This window comes from Castor canadensis, chromosome 8 (assembly GCF_047511655.1).
Source record: "Castor canadensis chromosome 8, mCasCan1.hap1v2, whole genome shotgun sequence".
In the NCBI taxonomy this organism is placed as follows: domain Eukaryota; kingdom Metazoa; phylum Chordata; class Mammalia; order Rodentia; family Castoridae; genus Castor; species Castor canadensis.
Window position 1 is genome coordinate 35,224,880 of NC_133393.1, and position 25,860 is coordinate 35,250,739.

The following is a 25,860-nucleotide window of genomic DNA, read 5'->3' on the forward strand; positions in this document are numbered from 1 at the left end:
TCCCTCTCTTCTTCTCACCTTCCCTCATCTCCTATAACTCCTACCACCCTTCCCATATTCCTTCTGTTCCAGCCTTCTAAGAGTTCCTAAAAAAGGGCCATGCAAGTGCCAAGGTCAGGTCTGTGCACCTGCTGTTTCCTCCACTAGTATGTCCACATGGCTCACTTCTTTTCATGTCCTGGGACTGTGATCACATACCCTTTCCCACCCATCACCCTGAACAGCATCACCATCATTCACTTCTCTATCTTATTTCTTCTATGTGCTGTTGCTCAAAATTACTATGTAATTTTCTTATTTAATTCTTTAAATCTGTCTCCACACCTTCTCCCAAGTGTGAATTTCATAAAGACAGAGGTTGTTGGTGTTTTGGCACATAGGAGTATTACCAGACTTAGACCTACCAAATTTTATTAGCAAACAGGAATAAGGAGGGCTCTGAAAGTCTAACTGTGGAGGAGTAGCTAAATGATTCATGGCATAGATACATAAAGAAACATTGAAGAAGCAGGGTAATGAAGCGCACAGACTGAAGCCAGAATTCCTAGGTTCTAACATTATCTCTGCTATTTGCTAACTATGTTAACCACAGGGAATTACTTGAGTTCTCTGTGCTATAGCTTCTTCTTCTGTAAAACAAGTTCCTACCTTAAGAGATTATTGTGACAGTTAAATGTGTTCACCTATGTAAAGTACTTTAAAAGCTGCTGGCACTTAGTAAGTAAATAATACTTATTAATAACATTCTGAAGACTTACAAAGACTGACATGGAAAAATGTCCCCACTAGATGGTTATGAGAAGGCAGCAAATTATAGAATTGAATATAACCTACGTCTCATTTTTATAAAAATGGTATCAAGAAGATATGTATATAAAATAAATTGTAAAAGGAAATAGTCTTCTTTTGGATAAGGAATTAAGAAAATAAAAATACTTTAACACTGTTCCTAAAACTTGACCCCAAAACAAGACAAAATGAAAGAGCTCCTCAACAACTGTAGTAAGGGTTCCCAACAAACCCTTTAGAAGGCATCATCCCAAGATCAATACCAAAGCAGAAAAGCACATGTGTCCCAGAACACCCTATCTACCCTCCTAATGTGCAGTAGCAAACCTCAAAGAGCCCTCAACATTCCTAGACCTTCTCTTGGATAGGAAGGTTGGCCAACTGAATGGATCTTACCCAAATGGTGAATGTTTTCTATAAATATCCCTTATAAGCAGTCATGTGGTTTCTGCTTTACTTACTTCCTCAGAGGCAGGGCATTCATTACTTCAAAATTTCCTTTCTTTCTTTCTTTTGTTTTTTTTTGGTAGCACTAAGGTTTGAACTCAGGGCCTCATACTTGCTAGGGCAGGCGCTTTTACCTTAAGCCACTTCCCGAGCCCTGAAATTTCCTTTCTAATTATTGAACACCATTCATTCTTTTTATTAAACTTGACCTGCAAATAGCTTTCACTTATTAACAAAAAAAGGTTTATCCTCTACACTGAGCTATATCCCAAACCACATTTTGGTTAAAAAAAAAAAAAAGTAAGTATTTTACAGGAAATGTTTTTAAAATCTTGATGTGCTGGCATTTCCCACTACAGACAATATACTGAATCTAAGTGAACCTGTACTTGATTGCCTTAGAAAACCCCTATCTATATGAAACTTCAGCTCTGTAAGAGACATACAAAACTTTCTAACCTTCTCGTTTTGTTCTTTAAAAAAAGAATCTGAGGATTACAAATATGAAATAGCTTGCCAGAGGTAACAGTACAGGCAGAGTCATTACTGTGAGCCATCGCCTGTGCCCTTTACTTCAAAATAATAATGCAATAATGCCTTGTCAAGCCAGGGTTACAGGATCCATAAGGCCATATGTATAGATTCTTTTATTTCTTTTGTAGGTGTCAGCTATTACTTTTCAACGGGTCAATTTGTAACTTCTCTACTAAATTACTGTCACCATTTCTACCCATTATGAAAATTTCTAGAGTCAATGATGAAAATCAACTTCATTTGCAAATTCATTAGTGAAATATTCTGTTTAGGCTTATTATATATACAAGACATACTTAGAAGCCTGTCAGATACCAAGAAGAATTTGTATTTCAAAGAACACATATGGGGGCTGGAGGAGTGGCTGAAATGGTAGAGTACCTGCCTAGTGAGTGTGAGCTCCCAAGTTCAAGCCCCAGTGCTGGGGGAAAAGAAACACCAATGAAGAGAACACACATGAAGTTAAAAAAGACCTTTCCAAAATTAAAATATGCAAACTGTACAGAAATTACAAATGAATACTTAAGATTATAATCTGATTTTTTAAAAACACCTCTCAAATGAGACTTATTTGCCTTACATTTTTAATTACTTTCCACAATGTAGCTCTCACGAGAAGCCTCAAATCCCTTTTCTTTGTCTAATGTGTTCTCTATACTCTATCCCCATGGGTAAAAGCTCAAAATCCTAAGTGTCTCCTTGAGTCACATTTCTTTATGAACTGTTATACACATTATTATTTCAAGGCTCCAGTTACTAACCTACTAGGGAAAAAGAGTTTATTCTCCCTATATCATGGAGTTTAAAGTTCAATGGCAATTTTGTGTAACTTCCAGAACCAAGGCAAGGTAGATGAGTGGGGATCATGGAAGTCAAATCATTTGAATGTATGATGTTTTGGTGGATTCAAAAATTCACACAAGATTAATATATGAATCAATTATTTCCTTCACATAAGATTAATATATGAATCAATTATTTCCTTCTTGTTAAGCAAGGTAAAAGTAAGTAAAACACTCTTTTCTTCAAAGAGTTAACATGAAAAAAACCTAAAGTATATGACATGTATATTCCTAACATGGAGAGTATCACCATAAAATGGAAACACAAATCTATAATTTAGTTCGCCTCTCCTAAGATCAAGACCTTCATACTGTACTCATATAGTACACACAAGGCAAAAACCTTCTAGAGGAAAGAAAGGGGGCAGGGATTACTCAAGAGTTTATCAGTATATTAGAAGACCTCCATGAAATGACACTGAGATGAGAAATCTCAATCAGCTCTTGCATTTGTTGAATTCATCATCCAACTTGCATATCTCATTGTACTTTTAATTATCACATTTACTGAGAATGACTAAAATTAAATTTGAATATGAATCTATTATATTTTGGGATAAAAGAGAGGGAAATTTACAGTTTGGGCTACAAATAAGAACTGAATTAAAGAGAGACACTTATGACATAGTTCTAATTTTTTTAGCTTCGAGTTAAAAGGTACGGAAGGAAAATGCATATTTGGGCTTATTTCTAGCTCCATCTACCCCAATACTATGTGAGCTAGAGTACTAACAGATCGCAAACTGGTTTCTGGTAGACAATCCAGCCAAACTTAGAATTGGCCAGGGCTGCAGAGTGGCTCAAGTGGTAAGAGCACCTGCCTTATAACAGTGAGACCCTTAGTTAAACCCTAGTGCCACAAAAAAAAAAAAGACTTGACTATATAATCTAAATGAGAAGTTGTTAAAAACTTTTTAAAAGTTATGAACAAACTCTTTACAAAGTTTTACATTTTTTTCAAAGTCACTTTTCAAAAGAGAGATTAATGTAAAAACTGATCCCCTGGACAGTATAAGAGAAAAAAGCTCTTTGTTATTATAAAAATAAAATAAAAATCAGTGCAACCCTTGGAAAGAAAAAAAAATTGGGCTAATTTCTGTGGTCTGAAATTTCCCACCTACTGGATAGAGGCAAAGGAAGAAACTAATTTCTCTCCAAGAAGCCTCAATAGGACTTCAACATTACATGTAAGATCAAGAGGTCTCACTGGAGAGGCATAAGGCAGAGAGTATCATTATTTTAGGATAATTTTTAAAACTCATTTTTAAACACACTCTTGTTGAGCTAGCTAATTCAGGATGTTTTCTTCTTATGGAAAATCATTTCAAACGTTCTGCATCTGCATCAACTTACAGTACACCAGTCCCTTCTAGACTTCTCCCCTACTGGACTGTAAACATCCACCTTGGGGGAGAGAAAGGGGGAACTGTCAGTATTTCTATTTGCAATGCCACAGGACTAACTCACACTAACATTAATTCAAATTCTCAACTGAAATGACCATGAGAATTGCACTCACCACATAGCAACATAGCCTAAACAAACCAAATTATACCAGATTTTCTTCATTACTACCATCATCCATTATGTAGAGGAAACTAGAAAGAAGGTTGGCAATGAGCTTTAGAAAAGAGCATGTTCACAGGGTGCCTCTTGTGGGCTCAATGCTGTTTGTTTCACAAGAAAAAGCAATGGGAAAAAGTGTAAATGAGTCCATGAAAGTTGACCCACAGTAGTGTGGCAAGGGGACATGCTCACCTAATAGACTGTGATTGGGCAATCACTTTGTAGAAGGTATGAAATATTTGAGGTCAAAATTGATATATGCTAAAGAGAATCTTTTATCAGATTTGGTTTTATTTAACTACACACCTACATGCTCTTAACTATCTATACAAAATACATCATTCTTGAAGTGCTAGCCAACATTTGTGGTTAATTTAAAAGATCCATTTCTCCCTGTTTTTTTTTTCCTCTGAATTCTACTGATATTAACCAATTAATATGTCCTTTAGTAATTACATATCCTACTAATGCACAGAAGAGAGTATATACATACACACATGTACACATATATACAAAAACATGCATGAGAGACAGAGAAAGGGAGTGAGAGATCCAACACCCTACTAAGCTAATGTTAACACAGATCTCAGAACTAATATGCACAGTGCTATACATTACTTGTATTTTCACCCATAAAGAAAGTTATATAAATGATATAACTGTCATATAAATGATATAAAAAACTCATAGTTTGAAGCTAGAAACAAAAGGAATGGGACCTGAAAGAAACGAGAATTCCACTCAGAATTACTATATGAGAACTGCTGTGGTGAAGCAAGCTTTAACTGCTGTGATCATAGCCTAATTTAAAATTTAAAAAAAAGGAATGGGGATGGGGAGCCTAGGGGTGTGGCTCAAGCTCAGAGAGCCTGCCAAGCAAGCAAAAAGCCTGGAGTTCAAACCCCAAGACTACAAAAAAGAAATAAAGAAAAAAAAAAAGAGAGAGAAACAGTAACAGTTCTCTGCTTGTTTTTGGCCCAGTGGCTCAAGCCTGTAATCCTAGCTACTCCAGAGGCAGACAGTGGGAGGGCTGAGGTTCTAGGAGAGTCCAGGCAAAAAGTTCACAAAATCTCATCTCAACCAATAAAAGCTGGGCATGGTGGCACATGCCTGTCAACACTGGTATGAGGTCCAGGCTGGCTCAGGCATAAACCTAATTGGAAAATATGTAAAAATAAGAGACCTAATTAAAAAATATGAAGACAAGTACTTAGGGGAACAACTCATAAGGAATCAGCAAAAAGTGACTACTTATATAAGTCAGAATAGTGGTCACTTGTGGAGGTTGAGAGAGAACTGTGACTTTCATGAGAACATGAAAATATCTGCAGAGTGGATGGCAATGTTTTCTTTTTTCAACTGGGTGGTAGTTACAAGGGTGTCATATGTAAAATAATTTGCAAACCTATATATTTCTGTGAGTTTTTTTAAGATTTTTTAAATTTCATGATAAAAGGGTTAAAACTAAAACCAATATTATGAGAAACTACTTTAAAACTAAATAATCAGAGATTTCCCAGCAAACAAAAAGAGGAAGAGAAATAAACCTACTGTAGCTGTCTCTGCAGTCTTTGAACCTTCCTATGTATCTCCAAACCCACATAAAAGTGGTTTTAACCCATGGCATATAAACAGGATGTTACAGTTAGCTGGAAGAACCCTGATCATGCTTTTAGGGAAAAAAAAAGAAAATACTGCATTTGTTCCTCTGACCATCTCAGAAGTAGCCAAGAAGACACTGAAAAGACCAACTAACTCAGAAGTATTATTACAACGGTTTCAAAGAGCACATTTTAAAACCTGTTTCTTTTCTACATTTTTGTGGTAATTAATTAAAACCATTACTATTGAAAGGACTGACAGGAAAATTAAAAGCACTTAAGGGTACACAGAACACAGCCGGGACTTCTCTTCTGTATTGTGTCCTGGCAACTTCATTAATTCTCTTTCTGAGAAAAAACTCTAAGCTCTAAGAGGCAGGGAGTGCTATAGTTTGGATATAAATGTCCCCCAAAGCTCATTGTTAAAGACGTGGTTCCCAGAGTAGTGCTATTGGCAGGCGCTATGGACCTTTGGGAGTAGGGAGCCTAAGAAAGGTCTCCAGGACACTGGGCTCAGTCCCTGATGGAGATTATGGGTTTCTGGCCTCTCCCTCTTTGCTCCCTGACTCATAGTATAAATGGTTTTGCCCCGCAATATGTTCCTGCCACCATGAGCTGCCTTGCCATAGACCCATAGCAATGGGGCTAAATCAGTCATGGGCTGGAACCTACAAAATGGTGAGTCAAACTAAAACTTTTCTCTTGGTAAGTTGTCTCAGGTATTTTGTTATGAAAATGGAGAACTGAGTGAACAGCAGTGTTCAAAGAAAGAAAACCCTACACTATCGTTGGACCTCAATTCAGATCCTTGATCTGGGAATGGAGGTATGGCTCAAACAATAAAGTGCCTGCTTTGTGAGTATTTGCTTTGCAAGCACACAGCCCTAAGCTCAAATCCCACTCCCACACACAAAAAATATATTGGCATAGCATTTACATTGCATTGGGTCTTATAAATAATCTATACATGATTTGAAGTATTACACGGAAAGGTGTGAGTCGGTTACATGCAGTTCCTGGCTCTGGCATGAACTGACACAAAGGCAAACCTTTTCTCCATCTTAATTTTCTTATAGATTAAATAAAAATGGATGAACAAGATGAACCTGAGGCTAATTCCAGCTCCAAAAATATGATTGCAATAGGTAATATTTGACCCCAGAGACAGTAATTGCTACCAAAGTAAAACAAAAAAGAAAGCACACACCATAGAAGCAAATTTTATCATTAGAATTTTTACAGTTTCCAAAGAGTACAGTTTTTAATTAGAAAAAAAGGAAAATTTCTTTAAACTCACCCCTAAAAACTTGCAGTCTGTGTACAATTTTTTTTAACTCAATTGATAAAAAAGCAAACTCTCAGTAGATTTAAAATGAGCAAATGAAAACATAAGAACAAAGTTCATTTGAGCATCTTAAATTCTGGGTTTTTCTACCAACTTCCACATATCAATTTGTAAAACTGTGATAAGAGGGAAAACCTGTGGTTTTTAAAGCTAAGAATAATAACTTATTAGAAAATAGACAAAAAATTGAGCTTCCTTTCTTTCACTTCTAGTTTGTAGCAGGCAATTTTCAACTCCATGTATCAAAATCCTGAGAGATTCCCAAGAATCTTACTACATAAATCTTACTACATTTCCCTCTAAGGGAAAAACAAATAAAATTAGAAGTGTCTGAAGATTAAAGACAGGAGAGCATAAGGGTTTATCCTGTGCAACTGTCCATATCCTATAGACCATAGTGACACTAGGATTTCGCTTATAATACCGCTTTATGCTTTTTTAGAACAAGCTTCACATACATCATACACTGCCTTGTGAGACTGTCAAGAGGAACCCATGAGTTAAAGGAAGAGCTATTACTTCCCAAAGGAGGAAAATTCAGTACAGAGGAATACAATGGAAAATGAAGACAAGAGTGAGAGAGAACTGAGTGCTGGTCTCTACCATTTGGAGCACAGGAGGCATGGGGGGCACTCAAACAAAACGTAATGTATGGTAAGAATCTTCCCTGCTGACACAGAGGGATAGGCACACTTTAACACCTGAAGAAAGGTGCATGTGTCTTACCTCAGGGCACCTGTGTCAGAACAGGAAGCCACTAGGAGCTTCCCAATGATGGAACATTCCACCATATGAACAAGAAACTCAAGAATTCTCAAGTCCTGGGAAGCAACAAACACTGAGTATACTGAAATGAATGGAAGCTTCCCCTCTGTTCTTCTGTGCCAGCTGAATCAGAGGTTATCTAAGGCAAAAACACCACATGTCTAGATTTCAAAGTCCCCACACTTAAAAACCAAGAGGGCCCTCCGATGTATGTCATATATGGCCCAGTAAAACCCAACTCTCCCTATTTCAATAAAATATATATGGGGATATATTGCTTACCACCACACCAACAGAAAACCAACAGCTAAGTGAAGAACATATTTCTAATGTATTTTAAAAATCAAGCAAACATTTTATATTTCTAAAATGGCATCCCCCAAATAAGGGTCTCAGCAGATGACCTTGCTTCTTATTTTATTGAGAAAACAGAAACAACCAGAAAGAAACTGATGTTTCTTCACACCATCATATCCAACAGACTACCTGTTCCATGTCAAAATACTTGTTCTCCCATGTGTTAAAATACATTAACTGTTCTTATTTCCATGTAAGTCTAATGCTTCAAGTTATGTACTAGCCCCGACCCTCTGGTATGCCCTATTCCTATAATTTACCTTCTATAATAAGTCATACTGTACAGTATTTAAATGTGCAGTAACATTTCATCTTAAACATACAAAATAAATTGCCAGCTTCCCTCAGGAGGCTAAACCAGGAAGATCATAAGGTCACTGACAGCTTGGGCGACATAGTGAGACACTGTCTCAAAATAAAATAATAAAATAATCATCTCAGCAGGACATGGCAATGCACACCCAGAATATCAGCATTTGGGAGGCTGAGGCAGGAATATCGTGAGTTCAAGGTCAGCCTGGGATATGTAGGGAAGCCCTGTATAGAAAAAATAAAAGCTCTAGATTCTACACCTCCCCCGCTCAGTTCTAGTTCCATTACTGCTTCCCTTTGTAACAAACTACTTTTCAATGCAATCTACACTCTTTTCAGCCTCTAGTAAGCATCTCAAATTAGTATGATGCCAACAGAACTCCCCATTTCCTCTTCCATTCTACAGAAAAACAAAGAGGAAAACTTCCCTTTGTCTTTCCCCTCTCAGATGATACCAATATATCATTGTATTGGCAATATATGCCCAATACTTTCAACCCTTCTGCCACCAAAAAACAAAAAAAAGAGAGCCTTTGAGTGCTCTCTTTTTCTCTTATACCCACATTCAATCCAATCCGCCTGCAAAAGCTACTGACCCTACCTTTAAAACAAAATTCAAACCCAAGTCCTTCTCTTCACTTTCATTACTACCACACTGGTCCAGACTACAGTGGTCTCTTGCTTGTACATTCTGACCAGCAACATGAAAATTTCAAATCTCACTCTCAGATTCTTTACAAAATTTTGCTCTGTCACTACCTGAGTCCCCTTCAAAAGGCACCTCCTTCAGAAGGCTTACCCTAACCAGGCTATGTAAAATAGAATCCCTTTGACTCCATCACTCCCCATATTTTATAACTGACTTATCTTATCTTTGTTTGTTTATTTATTTATTGACCAGGCTGACCTTCAAGTTGCTATTCTGATGCCTCAGCCTCCCAAGTGCTTGGATGCCTGACTTAATCTCTTTAACATCAGGCTTATCAAAACCTGAACTCCTATGCATTTTAAACATGTTTATTTATTTTAAAAATATTTGCTTATTTATTCCCTATGCCCCTCACACATACACACACAAGACTAAGGAACTCTCCTAATCATAACAGTGTACACAGTCAGAATATGGCCTCACTAACAGAAGATGCCAAATAGAAACGCCTGAACGTCTATCAAATCTTTTTCCATCCAAATGTTGGAGCACGTGACTATGCAACAGCCTTCTCTCACCTTCTCATTCCTCTTCTCTAATAAAAAAATAAACCCATACCACAGCAAAATGGTAATTTTTATAATATCTCCAATTTTTTTTAATATGAAGCACAATACTTTTATTATAAAATCAAAACATGCAACCTAGGGGGAAAGCACTCAGAAAATACTGTTTAGATAAAGACATTTTTTTAATTCTTAAATATTCTATAAAATCATTTTCCTTGAAATCGTTTTTTTCAGAGAGGAATATTTTATTAAAAGTCCAAATAGGATCAAAATTAGCATCTCTGATGTGTGTTTATACAACCTGCTAAAATAGAAAGTAAAATTTATTTTTCACTCACATTTGGGTTTTACACAGATCAAACCAAGTAAGTGACTTAAATTTTTCATGCACACTTATAATAATTTGTGATAAGGTATTTTAAAAGCCTATAGCTTAAGAATGTCTAAATTTTAGATTTGAATCATAATTATTATATTTCTTGAGTTTATATTCTACTTTGTGTTTTAAAAAAGAAAAAATTTAATACATATGTAAAATCAACAATAAAAATGTTATTGTTGTACCTTACATAAATCCTACATAATCAGGTATTGGTTTATAAAAATTGCTTATTATACTCATTTTCTGGGTTACCTGAAAAATCTGGGTTAGCCTTGTAAGCATTCTCAATGAATATACTTGTCAAGGAACTATCCCAGTAATAAGAAAAAAATAAAGAATAACAATCTCCTAATATAATGCCTGTGTCATCAGAAAGTAAGAATTAGGAGTGAAGAACAATTTACATCATTCTTTGCTAAGCATGTAGTATCATTCTTAAAGAACTTAAGATACTGGTATTATTTAAACAAAAACAAACATTAAAATATCAGAAGACAAAGTATGGTAACTGACTTCCAGATTATGAGAAGAAAAAAAAAAAAAACAATGTTAGTCTAACCTCTTATCTAAATTCACCAATTAATTCAACCAAAACTCAAGAAGAAACAGCTTTATAGGATACAAATAAACATAATATAAAGGAGATTCCAGTTATATTCTTTGCATCAAGGTCAGAGAGAAGTCTCTAATCTGTGCTTTTTTTGGAGGGTCTGTGATTTTTATGCCTGACCTACTAGAATCTAAGCAACATGTATACCCACTACAACTGGTCAACTCAGATTCCCTGCTCAACCCTCCCCTTTATTTCTTCATAGCAAAGATATGATTCTGCTGTTTATCCTATGAGGTATTGAGCTCTGCAAAGAGCCTCCCCCACCCCAAAGTCCAAAGGTGGGTGGAAAAACAGTGTAAGTCAGTCATGATGTCCTCATTCTTCATGTTAGTAAATAGCTTTAGATCTGAGTTTGGGACCCAATTCAAGTCAATGATAAGCAGGGCATTTTTGAGTAATGGATTTCTTCCCTACCAAAATACAAGTATAGGAAGAATACCTCTCTTTACTGGCTGTCATCAAGACTGCATATAATACCTAAGAGTACTGCTAATGCAGTCATATTGCCACCATGGAGGAAGATACAACAAACAAAAAGGCAGAAATCAAAGGTGGAAGGTTCCTATGTTGCAGAAGACATCATTAAACCATGGAGTTAAACAACCTAGAAGACTCATCTCCAGACTTCTTGTTATGTGAGATGATAAAACCCTTATGGTTCAAGCTATGTTTGGTTGAGTCTTCTGTTACATATAGCTGAAAGTACTCAAGCTGGAATAGCTTCCCTTCATCAAAATGTATTAATGTAAAGGGTGAAACCAGGCTCATGTGCACTTCTGTTGGACACCAGTGCCCATGTTATCATCCCACTATGCTACCATGCTTTCTTTTCAGCTAGCTGAGCCAAGATTCCAATACAGTCTTCCAACTCTAAGTGTGTATCTCTTTTTGCTGTATTACAGGTAGTCTAGGGAATCTATGCATCTGCCTTTTATTTACAAACTTTTTAGTCTGGCACTATTCCAAATGCCAGATTTCATTAGAAGCTCATATTTCACTAATGAGGTATTCGAAGTATTACAGAAATGCAATGTGTTTATACATACAGGCATTTTCTTTCTAAAAAATTGATGTTTTTATTTCAGAACAGAACTAGCCTTTCCTATAACAGTATGCACTAGGGACAGAACATGAATCTATCCCACAACCCTGATTTGCTTTTCACCTGATCCTGCTTGCTCAAATAAACTTAAATCACATATGATCTTAATTCCACTAAAAGACATACCTAGAAAAAAAAAAAAGAAGTGGTCATACCCAATAAAGAGATATTCTTAGAAAACTAAAAGGGAACTCTTTTACAGATAAAGAAATGAAGAGCTCACAGAAGTTGGATGTTTTACTAGAAGTCACAGATACTTAGGGCCAGAACAGGAACTAGGTCTTTGGATTCTAATTCCTAACTCAGTGGTTTCTCCACAATATCATAAAGCTTCCAAGCTGCCTATTAAATATTTACCGAGACTATTTTGCCAAACAAAAATTCATCCACTATTGTATGTTCAAGTGCATCAAAAACCTTTTAGTAAGTTAAGGTGACAGATGCACATTGCCTTATATATTGACTTTTAATTTTTTTAAGTAAGCTTCACTATATCCTAGTTATCTCTTCCACTCTTCTAGTCAACAAGATTGTTTTATGAGGATAATTTAAACACACCAATTATTATCAGTTCAAGCACACTTAAAGAGGAGCCATACTTACAAATGATTTTTACATATCTACTTTCTACTTTATAAAAACAATATTGTATGTTATATTTATAAAACTTGGAGAGAATTTGTTGCATTTTTTATTTAAATGCTGTAATTTCCTTAATGAAGTAATTATCATGTAATATTGATTTCACATAGAAGCCTGTTGGTTATCAAGCTAATTACTCTGGAAAGTCTTAACTTGGAACTCAGGAAATCAACCATCTTTAGAAATTTATTTATAAAGGCTAATTCACATGGGATTTTAGTGAGCATTAGAGTTGATTCCAACATCCATTTCACTTGAGATAATTAGTGCAAGCCAATCACTATAATTTCATCTCCTTTGACAAGAAAATTCAGGGGAAAGTAGCCTGAAGCCAATTTAGGCCAATGATACACACAAAAAAACCTTGTCCAGGTACTCAAGGAAAGAATGGCCAATGTCTTACCCAGTAAATGTAAACAAAGAAAATGTGGATCTGGTGTTGCTCCTACCCTCATAACTAAAGGAAGCAAAAAAGAAAAAAAAAAGAACAGCTTTAAGGATGAAGCCAAGAAGGCAAAGAGGGACAAAAAACAGAAAGAACCAACCTGGGTACTTAATGACAACACCAAATTAAATCAACAAACTCTGAAGCCTTCTGGGACTTCCTGTTTTGCAACATAATCACTTCCTTATTGCTTAAGAGAGTTTCAGTTGAGAATTCTATAACTTGAAGCAAAAAAGCATCTTCACTGATAAAGCAGGAAAATCAAGTCTAGGAACAACAAGAACTGGAAAGAAAGAGACCACAACCTACAGAATTATATAAAGAATCCATCAAAAATACCTTTGCCTTCATTAAATACACAGGGGTCTTCTGTAGCACAAAGAAGGTCCAAGAGATTCCCTAAATAATTTGGTAAGATATCAGGGAACTAAAAAGCATTTCTATTGTTTTTTTCTTAATAGCTGCCAGCACCCAACACACAATTCCAAGCTCTGGAGATACAAAGGAAAACAAAACAGGGTACCTGCCCTTACATAGTACACAGACAGAAAGATAATTAACAAGTAAATATCTTCCTCATGACTTTGTTCTACTACACAAAAATCATGAAGTACCCAAGCAAGTTCTATCATGTTTAGCATCTGAACGTTATGATCAATTAGGGTAAATATAAACAAAAAAAATGGCTAATTCTTTCATTCCAATGAGGGTTAAACAAACAAAAAAAAAAGCACGCAAACAAGAAAAACAAACAGAAAAAGAATGAAATTATAGAAAAGAAAAAACCCAGTGGAGATAGCGCTGCAAATGTGATTCAATCATAGAGCACTTGCCTACCTCCAGGATTCGATTCCCAGCAGCAAAAATTAAATAAACACACAAGCAAACTCACGTGCATGCATGCATGCATACACACACACACACACACACACACACACACACACACACATAGTTTTCCCTCAGCATCAAAAGGGACACCCTCCCAAACAGACACCAATATTCACAGACTCTGAAGTCCTTTATATAAAATGGTGTACTATTTGCATATAACCTATACACATCGTCTTTATACTCTAAATCAACTTTAGATTACTTATAATACCTAATATAAGTGCTGTGAAAATACCTGTATACTATTTTGCAAAATCTATGTAAAGTTATATGATATAGTTGAAAAAATAATGAGAAGTAAAAACATCTGTACATGTTCAGTACAAATGCAATTTTTCCAGGCTTTGTTTTTCAATCCCAGATGGCTGACTCCACATGTAGAACCCAGATTGGAAGCACCAACTATAAAACTCACCCTCAAATACACAAGGAATATTTGGTTATTTGTGATTAACAAATATATGGTGAAAATGGCTTTGCCTTTTAAATAGGGTGACCAACCACATATCCTTGTCTACACACCTCTTATACCAAAAGTGCCCCAGTTTAGTTGCTGAATTATATGGCTACTCCATCACGGTGGGTAAGCAGACAGGTGCAGTATGGTAGCTAGTTACCCTAATGCCAAATATTACCTAGATTTCTTTCTTATGTTGTAGATAAGAATAAGCTGCCCTTAGATAAAATATAAAGACTCGGATGTTATATCAACACGATAAAAGCATTCTGTGATTGCTGAATAATATCTTTAAAAGGGATTTGTTGTCTTAATTCAAACACCCAGTAGTCAAATATTCCATCATTGTGTGCTACCAGATTAATGGTTTGCAACTAACCCAGGCAGATCTCAATAGCCACATGACCAGAGAAGGAACCAAAACACTGGGGCCACTTGCCAGACTGCCACAGGAACAAAGGGCTAGCAGGTGGCCATCCACTGATTCAAATTAAATCACGCTGCACAGAACATTATCTCTATCATTGTATAATGTTGTTTTTGTGTAATGTAACTCCTCGTATCCAATTTTCAAAATTAAGAAAAAACAGTTTTTAATGACAGACAAACCACAATAGGAAATAACAATAATACAAATAACGATGCTCAGGACTCAGTGAATAGAGCCCCCACCTTGTCCCAGAGGTAATCACCAAGCCCTATCCACCCTCACCCCAGTATTTGTTCAATGAAGCAGTGCTGTATCTGGAACAAATCCTGAGACCTAGTTAAACACCAGGTGGTATACCAAGGTAATTTTTTTTAAGTAACAGATGGCTCAAACTTTTCATCTTTATGACATACAGCCCAGGACTTATACAAGTGAAACTGTCTTCCAAGTTCTTCATACAAGTAATACAATTACTCATATGACTCATCACTTCCAATCATAAAGAGAACAGCAGGGGAGACAGATGTTGAGCTCCTGGATTATTTATGGCTTTGTAGAACAGACATAAATGATATACAGGAACACAGATATATTTAAGTGTGGTTACATATTTGATGGTATTTCATTTCCCCAGTTGTAAAATTAGGGGACCAAACTAAATGGGCACTTTGGTTTGAGTAAATAAAATGTTATAGGACTGAAATAAAGACAGTGAGGAGAAAGGTGTGTCCAGTGCCATTAAAGTTTGAACTGCAGGCTATTTTTACTAGAAATACAATGGAAAGCAGGGAAGAGATGGTTAGGTTAGGCAATGGGCATGCGATCACTGCCGTAGTGTCCCCCATGTCAATAATTCTTAAGTTTTAAATAAATTTCATTAACAGTTTATTGTTACAATGGTCTTTATTAATGGTTGTTGAACAACCATTAATTCTCTTACTGTGCCGAGTATATGGATTAAGTTTTATCATGGATCTGTTTTTGTTGGCAAAAACATTCAGGCATCCAACTGGGAGTCTTGGAATGTCTCTCCCTAGGACAGGGGTGAGGGGACTTTTGTATCTCAAATTCATTTTAAAAAAAAGGCAGAAGGGGGAGCCTAAGGTAAAGTCAAAGTTCAATGGTGTTTTTTTTCTTCCCCTTCTTTCTTCTCTTCCTCTTTTCCCACACCACACAACCCTACAGCCACAGTCTATCCACAAACAGCTTTGCCTTTCCACAGCAGGCAAGGCTAGTGTGGAGTATAGGCATCTCTTGACACAGCATAAGAGTAAGGCAGAGGAATCATCACAGGGAGCTTTATGGAGGGAGGACCTACCTGTCCCAGTCTTATGTGCCTCAGCCTCCTACTGTCCTCTGAGGTGTGGAGCAAAGGGGCAATCAAGTACATGCCCCATCATCATCTCAGCTTTCTGTGGCTGATGGTCATGGGGATGGACACCTCTGAGTGAGATCTGCTGCCCTTGCAAGAGTTACTGACAGGTGTAAATATTTGACAAAGTCAAGAAATGTTTTATCTATGGACCCAACTCATAATGCAGCTCCTCTATGAATACATACTACCTAACCTACCAAACATGACAAAGTGACACAGGTAGCGAACAGAAAAGCAATCCTAAACAGAAGACAGTTGTGCTACTAAAACATGTACAACAAGGAAACGAAAAGCTTTTCAGGTTTTCACATAAAATCAGATCTACTCAAAACTAGCACTAGACTCCTCTAAAATCTGTGAAATAAATGTATATAGATTCCTAACACATTTTGGGTCTGTTTGAGAATTATCATATATATTATTACTCCTGAGTGAAAACATGTCCTGAGTTCCAACAAATATTTGTAAAAGAGTTTTACAAAAAAAAAACCTGAACCTGTGTATATGTGAATTAGCTCTCTCAATGTCTTAATGGTATTCATTTGTCTCGTGTTTGTTTCAATAATCATTGCCATTTCTGGGTGCCAAAAATCTGAATTATTCCAAAACACAGTAGCTATGTAATAGTTGTGATTGATGATGTTCATTTTCAAACATATATTTTGTAAGTAAGAATCTTCTTACTTACAATTTCATTTTTGATAAACATTCCTTATCCTAAATGCTTAGGACCAGAAATGTTCCAGATTTTGGAGGTTTTCAGATTTTGAAATATTTATGTAGATTTTGGCAGGTGAGCATCCCTAATCCAAAAACAGGAAATCCAATATTCAAAACTTTTTGAACGTCATGTCACAGCTGAAAATGTTTTCAATGTCACAGCATTTCAGATTTTAGATTAGGGTTGCTCAACCTGTATCTACTATAAAAATCTAAAGAACCACTATAAAAGTATATGCTCAGTGACAGTAAATAAAATTTAAATGTCATAAATATTGTCATTAGTTAAATAATTTATTGAAAGTCAGTTATTTTTATTATTTTTTTTATTATTCATATATGCATACAATGCTTAGGTCATTTCTCCTCCCCCTGCCCCCACCCCCTCCCTTACCACGCACTCCACCCCCTCCCTCTCCCCCCCACCCCCTCGATACCCAGCAGAAACTATTTTGCCCTTATCTCTTAATTTTGTTGAAGAGAAAGTATAAGCAATAATAGGAAGGCACAAGGGTTTTTGCTAGCTGAGATAAGGATAGCTATAAGGGAGTAGTCAGTTAGTTTTAAATACCCACTTCTGCTAAAATGTATTACATGAGCTCTATGTTAATTAGTTTATATTTGATGTCAGCTACCTATCATGTCTTGCAATTACAAATACCATGATCAGGGTTTCTACAATTTCAGGAACTTGACCATTTTGCACAACACTGCCAGGAAAAATTAACACTTGGATAAAGCTGACTTTTAAATTTACAACTATTAATTTTCATCCTACTTCTTTTCTCCCCTTTACCCTAGTACAATGAAAAATTATTGCAGGCTATGCACATTTTAATCAAATATGAATTGTTAGTCTCACTTTAGTCAGGTTTTTGGGCCACTTATTCCAAAACTCATAGTCTCTTCTGCAAATTAACCAGATGACCATCCTGTAGTGGGTATCAGTATAACATAAATTCAACAATTTATACAGGCCTCAGGGCACTGAACTAGGCCACCCACAATTCCATTTGGAAGGAGTAAATTTGCAAAGACACAAAAAGTGAGATTTAATTTGAGGCTCAATGAGCAAACCACTTCTATTATTGTCTGATTTCTGGTCCAGGCATCCTTTCTGACTTTCTGACTTCTCATACAACCTTGTTTTCTAATCTTATGTTGTCCCCTCGCACAGAATTTAGCTTGGTCCCATCTGACTTTACCTCTAACATATACTAAGAGTCACTCATTAAGTAGGAAATTAAATCACCTCCCACCAGTCTATCTCCGGCTCCTTCAACTCCAGCCACACTAGCTTCTCCTTGCTGTTCCTCAAACATTCTGAGCACACTTCCCATGTTTTTCCCATACTAGTCCCTCTGCCTGGAATGTTCATTTCTTAAATATGGTCATTACTTATTTCATTCAGGTCTCTGCTCAAATGTCATCTTAGAGCAGTTGTTCTTAGCCATGCTATCTAAAATGATATCCAAGACCCCGCTTTCATTTTCTTCATAGCATTTGCTATCTAACCTATATGCTACCTTTCTTTTCCAACTACAATGTAAGCTACATGAAAAAAACAAAAATTTGCTTTTTTCAAGTCCCAAGGACTTGAAAAAGTACGTGGTATGACTCAATAAATAAGTCTATGAATATTTGTTTATCCCTTACCTATGTAAGCTCATTAAGTACTCTCTTTCATTTAGTGCTAAAATCCTAGTACCTAAAACAGTGCTTAATACTTAAGACACTCAATAATTACATTGAATGATTTCTAACATACAGGCCTGCTATTTTTTATTGTTTATGTAGTTATTTTTTATTCTGGGCATTTAACCCATGGTCCTGTGTATATACTAAGTACATAACCTATCACTGAGCTACACTCCCTACTCTCTGGCCTGCTATTTTTAAATGCTCTCAAAATTGAAAACAATAAAGACATAATTTTATTAGTGATTAATATGGTCAACAAAATAGACATTAACTATTTATTTCCTTAATAGCAAAAACCCTAGCAGTTATCAAAATTTAAATGCTATGCCATATGTGCACATTTGTTTGTGAAAACTACTCCTCCTGAAAATATAACATGAAAAACTAATCATATAGCATCATTCTTTCACACTTACTACAAACATATCCTCTCTCCAAAAAAGTTACAGTCCAAACCACAACAATATTTTTATTATACTAATTTTTGCTAACATCATATCATATATGTTTTTACTATTTATATTGCTTCATGTTTTCTGGCTATTATAGTATTTCCTTTAAAAAAAAAAAAAAGCCACAGTCAATGACATAATACAATTGTAATTTGCCAAATGTCCCCCAAAGGTTCATGTGTTAAAGGCTTGATGCTCAAGGTGGGGCTCCTGGGAAGTGATGGAATCTTTAGCAGGTAGGGCCTACTGGAAGGTCCTAAGTTATTGGAGGTGTGTTCTCAAAGGAGACTGTGAAACCCTGCCCTTCTTCTCATGCTTCTTGGCCATAAGGCCAAGTTTGTTCAGCTACAATTCTCCATCATTACCATTCAGCACCTCCACCAGAAGACTAAAAGTGGTGGGTCCAACTGATTATGGACAAGACCTGCCAAAACCATAAGCCAAAATAAACCTCCACTATTTGTACTTTTATCATATATCTTGTTATAGTGCTACAAAGCTAACACATAGCCGAATTATAAGCAAAGACATTATGAAACTTTTAATTTAAGTGAGATAGTGCTTGTGTTAGCAGGACATATATTAAAACTGGAACAATAAAGGTTAGCGTAGCCCCCATGCAAAGATGACTTACAAATCCATGAAACATTGCACATTTTTATGTGTTGAAATATCACACTGTACCCCATTAGTATGTTTAATTATTTCATGTTAAATGAAAATACAATTTAAAGATTTAAAAACATTTTTAATAAAAGTGCTGATAGAATGATTCTACCGTATGTTACCATTAAATAAGTTGGGTGATATTTAAAATAAATTATCAAAATTTAAAAATACATGAGTATAGAACATTTTCAAAATCACTGAACAGCCACACGTATGCTGAAAATAAATTATGTGACTAATTCTCTTTGTTTTCAACATAAATAATCTGCAGTGCATAAGAGAGTATGGTGGATTTTCCTTCTCTCTTGGGACAGAACCATATACACCACATGTTAGCAGATATTTTTCTGTAAATTGCCAAATAAATATTTTAGATTTTTTGAGCCATTTGGTCTCTCTCACAGTGTGAAAGCAGCCACAGTATTAACAGGCACAGTCTGTTCCAATAAAACTTTATTTACAAAAATAAACAGCAAGCTAGATTTGCTAAGTCCCAGTCTGTATCACTCCCTCTGGAGTAACTCTGAGCCTCAAACAACCTATTTTTTAAGTAAATCAGCTACACACAGATTTTACATGGAGGTTTTCTTTAACTTTTAATGTATTTGTAATGTACAATCCAATAAAAATCTTATTCCAATTAGTTGTGAGATTCTTAGACAAAGGTAACTATTCTTCCTCACTTATCCTTTCTTCCCCCAATTAGAAACAATGAGAAATAATATATATTCCATAGACCCTGAGTCCTACCAAATACAGTAGGAGAAGGGAGAAAGAGAGGAGGGAAGGAGTGGGGGAGAAGGGAAGGAAAAAAAAAGAGGGGAAGGGGAAAGAGAAGGAGGGGGAGGGGGAGGAGGAGGCAGGAGGAAGAAGGAGGGGAAAGGAGGAAGAGGAGGAGGAAGAGGAGGCCAGGCGCTGGTGGCTTATGCCTGTGATCCTAACTACTCAAGAGGCAGACATCAGGAAGATCACAGTTAGAAGCCAACCTGGACAAATAGTCCCGTGAGACCCTAGCTTGAAAAACCCATCACAAAAACAGAACTGGAGGAGTTGTTCAAGGTGTAGGCCCTGAGTTTAAGCCCCAGTACTGCAAAAAAAAAACAGGGGGGGGGGGGAAGGAAGAGGAGGAAGGATGAAGGAAGAAGGAAGGAAGGAAGGAAGGAAGGAAGAAGGGGGGGGGAGAGAGAGAGAGAGAGAGAGAGAGAGAGAAGAGAAAGAGAGAAAGAAAGAAAGAAAGAAAGAAAGAAAGAAAGAAAGAAAGAAAGAAAGAAAGAAAGAAAGAAAGAAAGAAAGAAAGAAAGAAAGAAAGAAAGAAAGAGAGAGAGAGAAGAAAGAGGGAGGGAGGGAGTGAGGAAGGAAGGAAGGAAGACCATTTCTTCTCTCAGGGAAAATGTTAACCTCTGAAATATTTCTATTGCCTTTTGATCATTCTGTAGAGGATTCCACCACTGTCAATGTCTCTGAATAACTCACCATGACATTACACCATGATCTTCCCTAACCCTCAAAGTGCCCAGAACAGTAAAAATATCTATCTTCCTTTTCTGACCAATCTCTTATCCTTTAATAAAGCTGCTCTCTACTAAAAACAAAGGAAATGGATTAAGTATACTAATATATGAATATTTACTAATGTTTTGTAAATATTAACAAAAAACTCCTACCCCAGGTAATCAGGATATTTACACTCTTAAGTATGGATGGTTAGGGGAAACATAACAACTTAAAATTCTTGGAGGTATAATTTTCTTAAGAGTGAAGGAAAAAAACACAGAGATTATATAGAAAAAAATGAACAGAACTTGGAGGGGGAGACAGGGAACACAACATACAGGCAAACTACTCCTTAACTAAATAAAGGTTCCATGAATCTGCCTCTAAAAATTGTCTTTCCTCTGCATGTCTGTCCACTTTTAAGCCCACACATCCTGTAGTCTGGGTGTCATGAACACAAGTGTGGAGAGGAAGGAAACTGAAGTGAAGGTACAATACAGAATGAGGTCTTGGGCAAACCAAAGCATCTAAATGGGACAGCTGCTAGTGCTCTAGTCAACTGCCGGAATGCAGGTCCAGGGTTGCAGTGTCATCAATTTTTCAAAGAGATCCAGAAATACAGGTTTTGTTTCATGTGAAATTGTCAATTATTTAAAACACTGCAGAGGCCAAAAAAAAACAAAAAACAAAAAACTCATCAAAGGTTACACAGCCCACAAGTCATCAGCTGTTTACCCTTGCTCTAGCAGGCCTCTCCTTCCTAAACTGCAGCTCTGAAGGGTAATAGCACTGTGGGAGCCAAAGCTCCTGGCTTCTTCAGGAAGCCAGCCACAGAGCTGCAGATGGGACCTGCCTACTGAAACCTAAAAGTAATAAAATCACCTTAAAATTTGTTTTACTCCAGAAGACCTTGAAAAACAGTAACTCAGACATTCCCCAAATACTCAGTAATTAAAATTGCTTTCCTCTTCACAAAAGTCAGATATGCTCATAAGACTAAAAAGAAGACGTTTTAGAAGTAGATAAAATAAACAGTTCCTCAGCTATAACCACTGAATACTGTTTGGTGTTGAGTCATTATTTCAGTCAAAATGTAAATCAATTTTGAAACACATCCATACAAGTTCCATCTGGTCCTGGAGTCATACAAAAGGTGGCTCAGTGGGCAGTTTTCTTTCTCAATAATCTGTATATCTTTGTCTCTTTTCAGCTGGTATGTTGCCTCAATCAGTAGAATCTTCCTGTAGCAGACGGTGATTTTCATCCGATAAAACAAATCTGAGCCTGCCATGAAATTTAGGCTACTTAACTCAGGTCATACCTGTCACAGGTCAGGCCTGCCAGCTGCTGTGCAACTTCTGTTCCAGTTTCTGCCCAGACCTGTAATTATTTACAATTTTGCACCTGTCAAAATCCTGAAACAAAGACTTTCCTTGTTTCTCAGGGTTTCTAGACAGTTAAATGTACTCAGTTTCAAAACTAAACACTCAAGGCACACACATGAAGGAGGTCACTATCATTCAGTTTAGAAAACTTTTCAGTAGAAGAAAGAGAAGAACACAAAAAATAAACTTGATTTTGATGATCTGTAAACAGAATATTATTAAAGTAGCTATCTCAATCTTCATTAATAGAAGAGTTATCCATAAATTGGTAAAAATACAAATGCTTAATCCAAAAGCCAGACCTCCAAAACTAGAATTTAGAAATGAAAAGGACAGGTACATTTTTAACATACGGTCTGGAAAACATATTTTAAAAAGTAATACAACAATAAAGTAAACTAAAACAATCACTTGAAAGAGTGATTGGTCGTTACCGCTATAGTTTTGTGGGGATATATGCTAAATGATTCAGTAGACAGGTAAAATTATAGTATGACAATCAAAGGAAGGAAAAGTAAATAATGCTGAAAGTGGTTCTGTGGGCTAATCTGCACCCTCATTAAGAAATGTAAATGGGTCTTCTCACTAGAGCTAATTCTGCAACAGAGAAATGGAAAGCTCTGGCTTGCTGAGCTTTTATTCTCCTAAGTTATGCAACTCTAGCCAGAAGGTGCATATTTCTTTAAGAAATCAGCAGCCCTGGGTAAACAGAGTGCATCTGGTGAACACATGTTCACGAGCAGGTAAACACATGATTTCAGTAATTACTTCCAACACCATCTGTCAAGCAGGTAGTTCAAAACCTACTCAACAGGAAAGGCAGTTTGAAGTAATTTTTAAGCAAGTATACTTCTCATCTGCTTAATAAAAGTAAAGATGAAAATACAAAACTGGAAACCTGTCTGCCTCTGCCCTGAATTTACCCAGGGCACAGGCAGGCAGGTTCATTCTTGTAACTAAACAAGATGATAATGCTGCACTGCTTACAAAGTACAGAGCCTGATTAATTATCCCCAAAAGAAAATTTCTTATGATTAAAAATGGCAGTAATTTATTCATCACTAATCAATAACTAACAAGACTAGTTTCTGTAATAAATTAAAGTGTATCACCTGTCTGCAAAACCACCTCACCATTAATTAAGGGATAAACTGCTCTGGTGACAACTGCTTTGAAATATTTCTCAATATCATTAACTCGACATGGAAAAGATAAACCCTAATGCAAAAAAATAGGAAAAAATGTAACAGAAAAGGAAAAGGGAAAAATTCAATAATTTTTCTGACTTTGAAGAAACTGATTCTTTGAGAGACTTCTAAAAATTATCATTGCAATTCTGCCTTGATGTGTACCTGTAAACCAATGGCCTTTCCATTGGTCTGACTTATGTCATTTAAATAATACTAGCAGATTTAAACATCCAAAATAAGTCATGACAGGAATACCAAGAACTGAATTTCCCCAGATAGATTTACGCTTTTCTTCTAGATTCAGCCTCTTGCCTTATCTTTACCACAATTTTTAACATGGCAAAACTGATTTAAATTTCACTTTCTTTCTCTTACCATCTCTCCACCCTGGGAATGAAGTGTCAAAAATTAAGTTATTTAGCATGCACTCGTGATATGTGATAAGAACACCACTTCACCTCTGTGCTCTTCTTCCCCAAAATACATAACTTTACTCTATAAAGATCAGAGAAACATCAGACTGACCCAAATTGAGGAATACTTCCCCAAACAGCTGACCTACCCCAAACTGTGAAGAATCAAACTCAAGAGTCATTTGAGAAACTGTCACAGAAAAGAGGAGCCTAAGACATGACAACTAAATGCAATGTGGCTTCCTGGTTGACATCCTGGAACTGTAAAGGACATTAGGAGAAAACTAGTGAAATATGAATAAAGTGTGGCATTAGATTAATAGTAATGTGCCAAGGTTGAGTTCTTTGTTTTGAGAAGTGTACCACAGTAACATAAGATGCTAATAATGTAGAAACTAGGTGAGTAGAATAAGTGAATTCTCTACATTACCTTTGTAATTTTCAATATATCTAAAGTTATTCTGAAATAAAAAGGTTGTCTAAGAATTTGCTTAATGGAGTCTTGAGCACTCATTGAACCAAAATTCACTGAAGAGCAACAATTTTGCAGCCAGGTACATGGCAGTGTGCTGGGGACACTGCTTTGAGACCGTCAAGGTGAACACACACTGGAACATAACAAAACTGGGCCAAAATCCTTCACTGACAGGAAAATGATTAAAAAGATGTGAGTATGTACCAAGGTGTCTCACTGACAACAGCATATCTATTATTTCTGCTACAATGGTCTGTGAGTTACTTTAAAATACTTGAGTACGGAGAGAGACCCATTTCCATCACTCAGACCTCAACTCCAGGGCACTGACTTGCCTAAGCCAAGAAGGCAAAGTCCAGGGCACTCTAGTCAGAATCCCTTCTCCAGAAAAGCAATCATTAATAAACACCTTAGGATCTTGTAGAAAAGTAGTTTACCTGCCTAAAACTTGTTCAGCAAACCTAAGCTCTGGAAAGAACCAAGGTGACTTAGGTCAATTCATGACAACTTATATTGAAATATTGTCTAGCTTGACATCCATTTCTGACCTTACAGAAAGCTAAGTGAAGTTGTTTAAAAACTTTTTGCGTGTTTGTGAATGTGCTACTTTGAGAGTAGGGTGATAGAATGTCATAGCTTTTATCAAATTATTATAACAGTCTGTGACTCAAAAACCATTAAACACCATACTCCCTAAGCCAGGCATCGTGGTATATCCCTGTAATACCAGTACTGGGAGGTTGAGGAAAAAGGATCATGAATTCACCTCCAGCCTAAGCTACATAGCAAGGCTCTGTCCATCCCCAAAATAAAACACCTGAATAATCAAAAATTAACTAGCAATTGTTTTTCTTACTAAAATCAGTTTTGCCTTAGATTACACAACATCTATTTTCCCCAAAAGAAGTGGCTCCTCTTTTGATCTAAATGTCAGAGCTTTTAAAAACAGTTAAGATTTAACTGTTAGAAGATACAATTTGCTTGACATTTCAAACATCTCACCCAAAGCAGATATCAAAACTTGCTTTAAGAAGGCATTATTTTGAAGGGTACACTTTAAAAGTGAATGAACTAAATGGTATGTAAATTAAATCAATAAAACTTGAAAAGAAAAAAAAAGAAGGCATTATTTTAAACAATGATGCACAGTGTGTTTTTGGATTTCAGACCATCTTTCCTAGAGATGCAAATGGTTTATAGATCTCAGTGGAGCATATTTGGAAACAAAATCAGTCAGGTTTTATAGGA

The 25,860-nt window shown here is 36.2% G+C and overlaps 1 protein-coding gene and 1 non-coding gene across 7 annotated transcripts in view; one reads left to right on the plus strand and one right to left on the minus strand.

Moving 5' to 3' along the window:
* Positions 1 to 25,860, minus strand: part of Cdkal1 (CDKAL1 threonylcarbamoyladenosine tRNA methylthiotransferase) — a 615,415-nt gene that overhangs the window by 465,661 nt on the left and 123,894 nt on the right. The gene's annotated exons all lie outside the window — the stretch shown is intronic.
* On the plus strand, positions 19,545 to 19,646 carry LOC141410547 (U6 spliceosomal RNA). Its single transcript, XR_012435395.1, has one exon. It is a non-coding gene; the product is annotated as a U6 spliceosomal RNA (small nuclear RNA).